We start from the raw sequence: 13457 nt of genomic DNA, 5'->3' as shown, positions 1-13457 counted from the left end.
CAACAACATATGTTATAACTTGCTACCAATCTGCTTTCTATCTAGATTCTGTATCAGGGGCAGGGGACCTCCCCCCTGTGGGGGGTGGAGAGTGTCAGCCCAGCAACTGTCAGTGACCTCAAGCAAAATCGTGGCAGAACAACTCTGCCTTACAGGCCCTGCTGAACTGTAAAAGATCTCACAGGACCCTGGTGTCTTCTGGGAGAGCATTCCACCAGTTTGGGGTCAGGACTGAAAAAGTCCTGGCTCTTGTTGACGACAGCCGGACTTCTTTAGTGCAAGGGATCACCGGAAGATCGTGACCTGTAGAGCATAATGCCCTTCCAGGGACATAGTGGAGGAGGCAGTCCCAGACTGCTTAAGGCCTTAAAGGACATAACCAGAACCTTGAATCTCACTTGGTACTCAAGCTGGAAGCCAGTGTAGCTGGCGCAGCACAGGTAGAATGTGTGCCTTCCATGGCATTCCATGTCAGGTCTCGCACCGCCACATTCTGGACCCGTTGGAGTTTCTGGGTCAAAATCAAGGGTAGGCCAGCATAGAGTGAGTTATGGTAGTCTAACTTGGAGGTGACTGTCACATGGATTACTGTGGCTAGGTCTGAGCAAGGCAGGAAAGGAGCCAGTTGCCTAACTTGGCATAGATGAAAGAACGCCATTTTAGCAGTATGTGTGACCTGGGCCTCCATTGAGAGAGGCATCCAAGGTCACTTCCAGGCTTTTGACAGTTGGTGCTGGTGTTAATAGTGTCCTGTCAAGAGCAGGCAGTCTGCGCTCCAACTCCAGTTCTGGTCCTCCCAGCCACAGAACCTCCATCTTTGATGGGTTCAGTTTCAACCAGTGTTCCCTTTAAGCTGAGTTGGTATGAGCTAGCTCACAATTTTTTAGCCTCCGGCTCACACATTTTTGTCTTATTATAATTACAAAACCAGTTTCAAAAACAAAGCACCCTTCCTAAAACACACAAAAAAATTGTATATATTTGGTAGTATTATAACTGGATTAAAGGTAGTTAAATACCATAGTGAAACATGAGTTTAACACTGTTGGAAATAAAGGAGGATGGGGGCATCTTCTTTTGGTGCTCATAGAACTGGACTCATGGCGCAATCTTTTTTTAAACTTGGGACTTTTTTTCTTTAGGAGAGGCACCAGATGCTCTGCTGAAAATTTGGTGCCTCTACGTCAAAAACACCCCCCTGAGCCCCAGATACCTATGGATTGATTCTCCACTATACCTTATAAGGACTGTCTCCATGGAGTACAATGGAGTGCCCTGTAGACATTCAGCGTCCCCATCCCCACTTTCTGATAACCCTGACGAGGGGTGGGGGAGAGCCTCCAAACCACAGAATCCCCTGCCCCCATCTGGGGATTGGCAAACACCTTACATATTCCTCACAAAGAATCATGGCACTCCTCTTGGCCCCTTCAGTAAAAGCTCCAGTGCATGCTCCAGCTATTTTCTGCTTTCATCTTGACCTTTGCCACCAAAATATCTCAAATATTCTCCCTTAAATTCCTATACTACCTTCCTTCTGTTTCCAAATACATCAAAAATTTCTTGTCCTTATTCTAAAAGCCCTCATTGACCTTCTCCCTGCATATCCTGTTTGTGAGTTTTTAAGTTCCAATGCTACCATCCTTAATTATCCTTTAAACAGCTCTATCTTTTCTATCTTGCTGCCCCGGATACTTGGAACTTCCTCAGAGAACATCTGTGGCACTGCCTCCATCTCTTCTTTCAAATCCCTCTTCAGATCCCACCTTTTCCATGAAGTCCTTATTTCCCCTTTTGAAGCTAATTGTGCATAACTAAATACATACTTTGTTGTTCAGTCGCACAGTCGAGTCTGACTCTTTTCGACCCCATGGACAAAGTCACGCCAGGCCCTCTTGTCTTCTACCATCCTCTGAAGTCTGCTCAAATTCATGTTTGTTATATCAGTAACACTGTCCAACCATCTCATATTTTGCCATCCCGTTCTTTTGCCTTCTGTCTTTCCTAGCATCAGGATCTTCTCCAGGGAGTGCTCCCTTCTCATTTGGTGGCCAAAGTATTTGAGCTTCAGCTTTAGCATCTGACCTTTCAGTGAACAGTCTGGGTTGATTTTCCTTAGGACTGACTGATTTGATCTTCTTGCAGTCCAAGGGATTCTCAAGAGTCTTCTCTAGCACCACATCTCAAAAGCATCTATTCTTCTGCGCTCCATCTTCCTTATGGTCCAGCTCTCACAGCCATACATTACTACTGGGAATACCATCACTTTGACTATACGGACTTTTGTTGGCAGGGTGATGTCTCTACTTTTTATTATAATGCCCAGGTTTGCAATAGCTATCCTCCCAAGGAGCAAACATCTTTTAATTTCAAGCTTCCTATGGGGGATTGGATAAAAATATGGAGCAGAGGTCCATCAGTTGCTATTAACCACAGTGTGTGTGTATATATATGTAGGTATGTGTGTGTGCATAGAAGAAATTTGTTTATATTCCGCCCTCCATTCAAGAGTCTCAGAGTGGCTCACAATCTCCTTTATCTCCGACCCCCACAGCAGACACCCTGTGAGGTGAGTGGGGCTGAGAGGACTCTCACAGCAGCTGCCCTTTCAAGGACAACCTCTGCCAAAGCTATGGCTGACCCAAGGCCATTCCAGCATGTGCAAGTGGAGGAGTGGGGAAGCAAACCCGGTTCTCCCTGATAATAGTTTGCACACTTAACCACTACACCAAACTGACACATATATTGGTCACTGTATGACACAAAATGCTGGACTGGATGGGCCACTGGCCTGATCAAAAGGTAATGAGAAGTGTTTGGCAAGTGCTTTGGGATTCTGGTGAAAATAGCTGTGACTGAGAAAGGGATCAGTAAATATAGAGGTAACACTTTTTAAACCTTATCAGCATGCATTGTCCTGAGCAATCACACCAGGAAGATTAGAATGGCTTCCACTATGAGCAACAGAAAAAAGTAGTGTACGGCAAGAAATTAAAAACTGCAAGATTAAAAATATAGCCAACAAATTAGGGTCAATTTGTAGAGCGATACATGCACCAGGAAGTTGATGAATCAAATTTAATGCATATAAGGTGTCAACTATTAAGTTGAAGGGCCTTTGCGAATAGAGCTGAAAGGCCATTGTTACAGCAGCAATTTCAGCCTGCTGCACTGAGCACTGTTGCAAAGTAAAGTGAGTCGTTTACACTTTCCCCCAGCAAACTGGGTACTCATTTGGCCAACTTACGAAGCATGGAAGGCTGAGTAACCTTGAGGCAGAAACCTGAACCTAGCTTCCACCGGGATCAAACTCAGGCCGTGAGCAGAGCCTAGGACTGCAATACTGCAGCTTTAACACTCTGCACCACGGGACTCTTTCTGAATCCAAATTAGCATTTTCCTTGGCCAATTTCATCATCAATTCTTCTGCTGTGTCAGAATTATCAACCTGTCTTCTGATTGCTGCCTGAAGACAGTTGATAAAGTCTAAATAGAGCTCTTGTGGCTTTTGACAGACAGTTGCAAAACTATGGGCTGGCCGCCCTTCTGTAGGTACCTTGGCAAAGGCTTGTAAAGCACATTTAGATATTATAGCAAGGGTTGCAACAGAGAGTATTGCTTGAGCTTCAATAGTACTGAACTGTGCAGATCCATATAGTTGTTCAGCAGTATATGCCCCATTGGAGCCACGCCCTTGAACATCAGCCAAATTACAATATTCACTGTCCCATACCACATACTGTCCAGGAGTTAACATCATTCTCATCATATTTTTCCAGTCCTCTGGGACCAAGGTATGATTTCTCATGGTAGCTTCTAGCATGCCTTGCACATAAGTGCTGCTAATCCCCATGTTCCTAATGGCTTTTTGAAGTTCAGTAAGCATTGGGTAAGATAGAGGTTTATGTGCAGGGTTTCTCCACATCTCCGAAAGTGGGGTGAACCCTAGGGGCCTGGGGCCTAATGAACTCTGGCAAATGAATGTCACACATGTTCCCTCATTGGCCCCTTGGAAGTTTGTTCATGTGTCTGCCTTCTAAGTCTATAGATGAATTCAGGACAAGGTTGGAAAAGGTGGGATCTGAAGAGGGATTTGTATGTATAACTAAATACATACTATAGGAGCCCCGTGGCGCAGAGTGGTAAAGCTGCAGTACTGTAGTCCAAGCTCTCTGCTCATGACCTGGGTTCAATCCCGACAGAAGCTGGATTCAGGTAGCCGGCTCAAGGTTAACCTAGCCTTTCGAGGTCAGTAAAACGAGTACCCAGCTTGCGGGGGAGGGGAAGTGTAGATGACTGGGGAAGGCAATGGCAAACCACCCCCATCGTGATGCGACGTCACCCTAGAGTTGGCAATGACTGGTGCTTGCACAGGGGACTACCTTTACCTTTAAATACATACTACATCCTTCCTACCTGCATTGTTGCAGATTTTCAATTGCATGCTCCTTGGAGACAAAGAACTACTGCCACTTTTGTGGTTATTTTATTAAATAGGCACAATGATGATGCTATATAAATAAGTGATAATAATGCACCACCCACTATTGGGTTGTTATCATTTCACAAAAATACTTTTGAATAGACCTATTTCATTAATAGCACCATTTTTAAGTTTTAAATTTATAAATATTTTATGTGTTTTGCTTTTAAAATCATAAGGTAGTTATTGCTGTGTTATGATTGTGAGCTGCCCAGAGTCCATGTGTGGAGTGGGCGGCATACAAATTTAAGGTAAATATATAAACAAACTAATTTTCCTTCTTTGAATTAACTGGATATGCAGTTATTTGCAATTTTAAAAATGTTTGAATGAGGCATTCTGGTTCTGCTTAGTATTTTACATTATACATGCTTACATATAAGGAATATATAAAGCCTGTATATTAACAAAGAGAACATAAGAACATAAGAGAAGCCATGTTGGATCAGGCCAACGGCCCATCAAGTCCAACACTCTGTGTCACACAGTGGCAAAAATTTTTATATACACACATACACTGTGGCTAATAGCCACTGATGGACCTGTGCTCCATATTTTTATCTAAACCCCTCTTGAAGGTGGTTATACTTGTGGCCGCCACCACCTCCTGTGGCAGTGAATTCCACATGTTAATCACCCTTTGGGTGAAGAAGTACTTCCTTTTATCCGTTTTAACCTTTCTGCTCAGCAATTTCATCGAATGCCCACGAGTTCTTGTATTGTGAGAAAGGGAGAAAAGTACTTCTTTCTCTACTTTCTCCATCCCATGCATTATCTTGTAAACCTCTATCATGTCACCCTGCAGTCGACGTTTCTCCAAGCTAAAGAATCCCAAGCGTTTCAACCTTTCTTCATAGGGAAAGTGCTCCAGCCCTTTAATCATTCTAGTTGCCCTTCTCTGGACTTTCTCCAATGCTATAATATCCTTTTTGAGGTGCGGCGACCAGAACTGCACACAGTACTCCAAATGAGACCGCACCATCGATTTATACAGTGGCATTATGATACTGGCTGATTTGTTTTCAATTCCCTTCCTAATAATTCCCAGCATTGCGTTGGCCTTTTTTTATTGCAGACGCACACTGTCTTGACATTTTCAGTGAGTTATCTACCACGACCCCAAGATCTCTCTCTTGGTCAGTCTCTGCCAGTTCACACCCCATCAACTTGTATTTGTAGCTGGGATTCTTGGCCCCAATGTGCATTACTTTGCACTTGGCCACATTGAACTGCATCTGCCACGTTGATGCCCACTCACCCAGCCTCAACAGATCCCTTTGGAGTTCCTCACAATCCTCTCTGGTTCTCACCACCCTGAACAATTTAGTGTCATCCGCAAACTTGGCCACTTCACTGCTCACTCCCAACTCTAAATTATTTATGAACAAGTTAAAGAGCATGGGACCCAGTACCGAGCCCTGTGGCACCCCACTGCTTACCGTCCTCCACTGCGAAGACTGCCCATTTATACTGACTCTCTGCTTCCTATTACTAAGCCAGTTTTTGATCCACAAGAGGACCTGTCCTTTTACTCCATGACTCTCAAGTTTTCTAAGGAGCCTTTGATGAGGAACTTTATCAAAAGCTTTCTGGAAGTCAAGGTAAACAACATCTATCGGGTCGCCTTTGTCCATATGTTTGTTCACCCCCTCAAAGAAATGTAACAGGTTAGTGAGGCAAGATCTTCCCTTGCAGAACCCATGCTGAGTCTTCCTCAATAACCCGTGTTCATCAATGTGCCTACTCATTCTGTCCTTGATAATGGTTTCTACCAACTTTCCCGGTATTGAAGAGGGTTTATGTTTTCCCTATAGAACATCTTTATGGGTAAATTTGGGGAGGGGCTGTGGCTCAGTGGCAGAGCATATGCTTGGCAAGAAGAAAGTCCCTATGTTCAATCCCTGGCATCTCCAGCTGAAAGGATCAGTAGGAAGTGAGGTGAAAGATGTCTGCCTGAGACCCTGGAGGGCCATTGCCAGTGTAAGTAGACAATACTGACTCTGACGGACTGATCCAATCTAAGGCAGCCTCATGTGTTTATTAGGGAAATGCAAAAAAAAAAAAGGTAAAACTATTGGGTTATTTGGGGCAAGATATTTGGAGAGGCCAAATATCCCAGAATTTGGTACCCAAATCTGATTTGGGAGATATTTGGCTATTCCTGTATATACGGCTTTATTATACCCTGTGGACTCTTGAAGTCAATAGGGCCCTTTTTCCCTATGGTGGGGGAAAATAATCTGTCACTGTAGGAAAAAAGACTCTGGGGGCGAGGGGATTTGAGGAAGAGGCACCAAATTTGCAGGGAAGCTTCAGGTGCCTCTCCCCACCAGAATCCCCATGTTGCAGAAAGACTGAACCAAGGGTTCCTATCTTAGGGGCACCCAAAGAGGGTCACTGTTCCCTATGGTGGGAAAAACAACCCCCGACAGCAGTCAGATTCTCCTAGAAAATCTCTGCAGTGGGAAGTCAACTGTGGTGAGGCTGCTTACTTGTAAGAAGCATAACAATGCTATGAGCCCAGCAAAATAAGTGGCACGATATACAGGCCCTTAGTTCATATTAGAGAATCTCTCTGATTCACAAATCGAGGTAGGGGCTTTCTGCAGGGATTGCACCACAGAACCAGTAAATTGAATGCACTAGTGCCAAGCAGCAGAGATGGGGCATAGCCTTTGTGCATGCAAAGCAGTTGCACAGCCCTACAGAACAAACACCTGTGAGAAATCTTTTAACACCTTGTTCTGTTGAACACGTAGCATAGTTATGCTCCTTTAAAGCAAGCACCGTCACCACTGTTGACTTTCCACTACAGGACACCCATGGGCACCGTATTGGGGACCCATGCCCTACACTGATTCCCCTGGTTGAAAATGGCTCTCCTGAGATACTTTACTAGGACAAAAGAACAAAATAATAAGATACATGCAGGACTTTTTTTGGTAGAAAAAGCCCAGCAGGAGCTCATTTGCATATTAGGCTACACCCCTTGACATCACCATTGTTTCACAATGCAGGAACTCATTTGTATTATTAGGACACACTCCCAATGCCAAGCCAGCTAGAACTGCTTTCCTGTGTGTTCCTGCTCAAAAAAAAAGCTCTGGGTACATGTATTATGGTCTTCCAGGGTTTAAACACAAAATGGTAAGTCAGGAAGAAGTAATCCAGTGTTGCACTTATTTAACGTATCTCTATACCACAACCTTAATTTAAACAATATCAAGACAGTTCCCAGATTAAAATATACATAATGATACTGGCAGAGAAATCGTACTGAACCTGATGAATCATACTATAAAGCTTATTATAAGACCTATGACAGTGGTAAAGAAAAGTTACTTCTCTTCTGTTACAGAATCAGCTAGTTCATGTGCATCCCAGCTGTTCAAGATAGTTCAGCATCTGCTGATGCCTAAATCTGAGCCCTTACTGCTCCAGGAACAGTCCATTAGCTGTGATACTTTTGCCAAGTTTTTCTGCTGATAAGTAATGAGAATACACTGTGATCTAGATGTCAGTTGTAACATAGGTACACCAGAAGAAAGGACTAATATACCACTGGTTCAGTTTAGGGATCATTTTGACCCATTTTCTGTGATGGATTTTGACAAAATACTGGGATCTGTGGGGGTCTCTACTGCTAAAATCATGTAAGGACCATATCAACAAATCTGTTGTAACTCAGTAACTCAATGCACCTTCCTTTGGCCATTGTAGAATCTAGGATCAGTCCTAGCCAAATTCCAGTGTCAGAGTCAAAGTCCAGTTCAAGGTCAGTTGCTGAGAGAACAGAGTGTTACACAGAAAGTAAGGCCCAGTAGTCCAAGGTCATTCATGAGTATAGAGAGGAAGATTCCAGAGTCAGCATCAAGAGCCAGCCCAAGGGTTGCAGAGCTAGAACAGAGTTTCAGAGTTGTGGTCACTGAGTCAATAGACTGCCGACTTGTTGCTTCCACAAAATGCAGCCTCCCAGAGCTGGTTTTTGTAGGTATTATCCTAACAAGCCCTTGTTGGCAGCCAGTTGTTTGGGAGTAACTCTGTAGCTACTCCAGGCTGTCATCAGCAAGCAGTTAGTGATTGGCAAGAAGACATGCACTCTGTCTTTTTGCTTTAAGTTCCCTTCTGAACCTGTCTTCAACACTGGAAGGGTGGAGGTGAGCCTGGTGGGCTGGTCTCAATCAAATGAGCCTCACTTGCTGAATTGGGACTCGGTGCTGGTGGCTCTGGATCAGCTGCTGACTGTGAGCTTTGATTAGACTGCAGCTTTGAGTTTTCAGTGGGTTCAGGGCTGGTTACATTAAGTTCTTCACCTGATAAGTCCTTTTCTCTTGAGGAGTACCCAGCAATGCTTGTCTCAGGCTGACCTATGACAGCAACTCAAAGAGGCGGTTATCTGTGTGCTTCTTTTAAAAAAAATCCCTATAGAAAAATTATGTGGCCAGTTATTGTCTGGTTCCTAATATAACCTTTCTGGGCAAAGTAATTGAGAGAGCAGTAGTGGATCAACTCAAGTCGTCTTGGATAACTCATCTGCACTAGACCCCTTACAATCTGACTCCACGGCAGGCTATGGGACAGAGACAGCTCTACTACTGTAGACAAAGGTCATGCCTCTGTGTTATTGGGATTTATCTGCAGCCTTTGATTAGTAGATCATGCCATCTTGTTGAGGTGCTTGGAGACACCTGATGTCAGGGGATGTGTATTAAACTGGTTTGATCATTCCTCATGGAACTGAATCAAAGGGTTGCTACAGGAAACCAGCTATCATCTGTGTGGGACTTCTCTTGTGGGGTTCTGCAAGACAAAGTTCTATCCCCCATGCTTTTCTATCTCTATGTAAAGCCCTTAGGACAAATCATACATAGCTTTGTGGTTTGTTGCCATCAACATGTTGATAATACCCTGCGCTACATATCATTAATCAAATCTCCTGATGATGCAGTAGCGGACCTCAATCACTGCTTGGTTACTGTGGTTAACTGGCTAAAAGAGAACAAATTGAAATTAAACCATGAAATAACAGATGTAATGCTGATTGGGAAGGTGGAGGTCTTGAAAGACATTGTTCTCCCTTTTGATGGAGTTCAACTGACCCTTGTTGACTCAGTTAAGCCTTGGGGTTATACTTTATTTGTTGGAGAAGCAAGTTAATGAAGGGGGGGGGGAGATATGGCTTTATACCCCACCCTTCACTCAAGAGTAGCTTACAATCACCTTCCCTTCTCTCCACAACAGACACCCTGTGAGGTAGGTGGGGCCAGGGCTCATTTTGTAGCAAGAGCTCCTTTGTATATTAGACTACACCCCCCCCCCCACGAAGTAGCCAATCCTCCAAGAGCTTACAGGGCCTACTGTAAGCTCTTGGAGGATTGGCTACATCAGGGGTGTGTGACCTAATATGCAAAGGGGCTCCTGCTACAAAATGAGCCCTGGGTGGGGCTGAGAGAACTGCTCTTGAGAGAACAGCCCTGAGAGAACTGACTGATCGAAGGTCACCCAGCTGACTGCATGTGAAGGAGTGGAGAATCAAACCTGATTCTCCAGATTAGAGTCTGTTGCTCTTAACCACTACACCAAACTCTCTCTCAGTTTCTACAAACTCAGCCTAGCCTGTACAATGGTCCCTCACCTTGATACAGCTGATCTGGCCACCTGCCTCCATGCCACAGTAACACAGAGACTAGTAATGGACTGTATACTAGGCTCCCCTTAAAAGCAATTCAGAAACTCCAACTGATCCAAAATGTCACAGCTCAGCTATTACCAGAAGCTAAATGAAGCATGCATATTATTTTCATTCTGCAGGCACTCCATTGGCTGTTCATTTGTTAACAAGCTCAATTTAAGGCACTGGCTATCATATACAAAGCCCTTCATGGCCTTGCTTCCTCTTTTCTTTTCTTTTTTCTGCATTCTCTTTTTTAAATTAAACTTTTAAAAATGTTTAATTTAAAAATACAACAAATGCATTCAAATATTCACAAAATCTTAACCCTTTAAATCCCCCCTCTTCACAACAAAAACCTATTATAACACATCTATACCATTATCCTAGGATCAGAATCAGACAGGTGAAGTTAAAGAGGTAGCTACAACATGACAATATGATCAAAATAAAAAGCTGCAAAACAAACTCCCTACATAGAGAATACATACTGACAAGTTCAAAAGAGCTCAGCACAGGGAGAAATAACTTCCCAGAAAAGGAAGGTGAAGGGGAAAGGGGGAAAACAAACAAACAAAAACATACACAATAAAGCCAAAATGCAATAGTAAAGGAGTGTCACTGCTTTTAGAAAAATATCAGAAAAAGAGTCAAGTCCAACTCTTTGCAACCCCATGGACCAAGTCATGCCAGGCCCTCCTGTCTTCCACCATCCTCCAAAGTCCACTCAAATTCATGTTAGTTACATCAGTAACACTGTCCAGCCATCTCATCCTTTGCTGTCCCCTTCTTTTTTTGCCTTCTGTCTTTCTCAGCATCAGGATCTTCTCCAGTGAGTGCTCCCTTCTCTTTTGGTGGCTTTTGGTTTGTGTGTGTGAAGAGGGTTCTCATCTCTAGTCTGGTGAGGGCAGAAATATAACAAATGCACTCTTCCTTTTCTCTACTATTATGCATGATTTGTGGAACTGCCCATGAAAGCAGTCTGAAAATTTCAGTTTGCCAAGAGTGGGGCAGTCAGACTGATGATGGAAGTTAGCTGTCAAGAGCAGGTAACACCAATATTGCAGAAACTCCAGTGGCCAGCAGTTTGTTACTGGATTAATTTAATTTATCTTTTAAAACTTACTAAAGTACCAGGTCTTGGATACCTGGAGGAATACTGTACTGCAAACCTCAATATATCACTTTCTGATCACTAAGCTGCAGTAATGATCTCTGTAGCAGATATAACCTTCTCAAGAAGCTGGATTGCACTCTGCCGCCACCTCACATTTATGGAATTGTTTAGTCTCTTTCCAGATATGAAAGTTTGGTCTGTTTAGTAGGACTATTCCCTTCAAGTGTTTAACTTCAACAGTGATAGAGTTTGGTTTCTATTATTCTCCCTGTTGTTAGTGCTTTTGACTTCATTCTATTTTTTAAATATTGTTTTCCATTTTGAGAACTCATTTGGAGATAAAGCAGCATCTGTTGTATTTCTTTCAAAGATATGTAAAGGCACAATCATAATATTTTGCTGACCCAAGATATTTTGTTGACTTCCTCTGTGCTGCCACCAGCTAGCTTCAAGGTGTCTTCCAGATGATGACTCTGTGGCAACAGTGCACACCTAGGAGGCACCAGTTGCCTCCTCCCATACTACCTCTATGGAGTTCCAAAGCAAGCTTTAGCAATGCTAGCTGCCAGTACCTCTGGAGCCTGCCTTGGACCCAGGTGACAGAGTTGCAGCTCTGGAAGATGCCCATTGCTTCCTCTTGTGCTGCCACTGGCTGACTCAAAGCAGAGCTCCAGGTGGTGGATTCAGACAGCAGCAGGTGGAGATGGAGGTGCATCTTGTCTCCTTCCATGCTTCCATGGCTGGCTTTTAAGCAAGCTCTAGAAGGCCTTGGTTGCCAGTACCTCTGAAGCTTGCCTTGGATAGGAGGCAAGAGGCAGCAGAGGCGCAGGTCTTGTGTACACCCAGTTGCTCTTGCCTAGTGAAGTCAATCTGGATAGCAGTGGTGTGGCTCTTGGAGGCACCCACTCATGGCCAGCGCATGGGAGTTTGTGAGGTAGGCAACCACCTAGGGTGCCCCCTCCTCCCTGCCCCACCGCTCTCGGCTTTCCTAATCTCAGACCTGGGAAGCTGAGAATAGCAGGGCAGTGCGTTGGTGTATGCTATCCTCCAAGCCCTGCTTCCCTCACAAGGGAAGCCAAGGTTGGAGAATGTGCCTGCCCCACCTTGTTGCTCTTGTCTTGAAGGCAAAAGCAGCTGGGCAGGGGGCCATGCGGCTTCTCCAAGGGAAGCTGGGCCTGGAGGAGAACACTCCTCATCTGGCTGTTCTCATCTTGAAGGTGAGAACAGCTGGGTGGGGCATCAGCACAGTTGGCTTGTAGCTGCAGCTCAGTTTTCTCAGGCTGTCTTAAAAGCCTAAACCAGGCTGTGAGCAAGCTGTGCAGTCCACTCTTGGTGACACTCCGAGACTGTCCTAAGAAGGGCAGTCTCGAAGCGCTTCTGAGAGCACACTGTGGTGTGGCTGGCCAGGAGTCCGCTCAGCCCTCCCCTGCTGTGCAGTTGCCTGCCCTCCCTGCAGATGGGCATGGCTGCAGTGCAGGCACCAGCCTGGGGCGCCAAAGACCCTCAGGGGTAGGGAACGTTGGCTCTCCAGATGTTTTTGCCTACAACTCCCAACACCCCCAGCCATTGGCCATGCTGGCTGGGGCTGATGGGAGTTGTAGGCAAAAAAAAACATCTGAAGAGCCAACATTCCCTATCCTGCACCCCCTGCATCCTCCCTAGCTCCAGCTGGCTGGGTCCAAGGCAAGCTCTATTTGCTCCCAGTACCCAGGGGCGTAGCTAGGGCTTTGGGGGCCCGGGGCCCAAGATTTATGTGGGCCCCCCTACGTGTGTGCACGCCACCGGAAACAGGAAGTGACGTCACTTCCTGTGACATCATTTCCCCCGTGCAACCTGCCGGAAACGGGAAGTGACATCACTTCGTGTGACATCATTTCCCCCGCGCCACCTGCCGGAAGCAGGAAGTGACTTCACAGCACTTCCTGTGACGTCCCCAAAAATCCCCCAAATATCACCGCCGGAAACAATTTTGTTCTCAAATCCTGTATATACTTCATCAGTATATGGGGTAAGGCACTTTCTCAACTGTGCTGCATAATGCAGCCTATTTATTTTGTCCTGTTTGCTCTGTTGGCTCTATCTGCGCCACCTTCATCACTTTCGGGGTGTGGATCCCCCAGTGGGGTGGGCTCCCGACTCCCTCCACCGGCTGTTTCTGATAGCCCTACGCCCCCTCTTTCATTTGA

Source organism: Heteronotia binoei, chromosome 2 (genome assembly GCF_032191835.1).
Source record: "Heteronotia binoei isolate CCM8104 ecotype False Entrance Well chromosome 2, APGP_CSIRO_Hbin_v1, whole genome shotgun sequence".
Lineage (NCBI taxonomy): Eukaryota > Metazoa > Chordata > Lepidosauria > Squamata > Gekkonidae > Heteronotia > Heteronotia binoei.
This window is presented reverse-complemented; position numbering follows the sequence as displayed.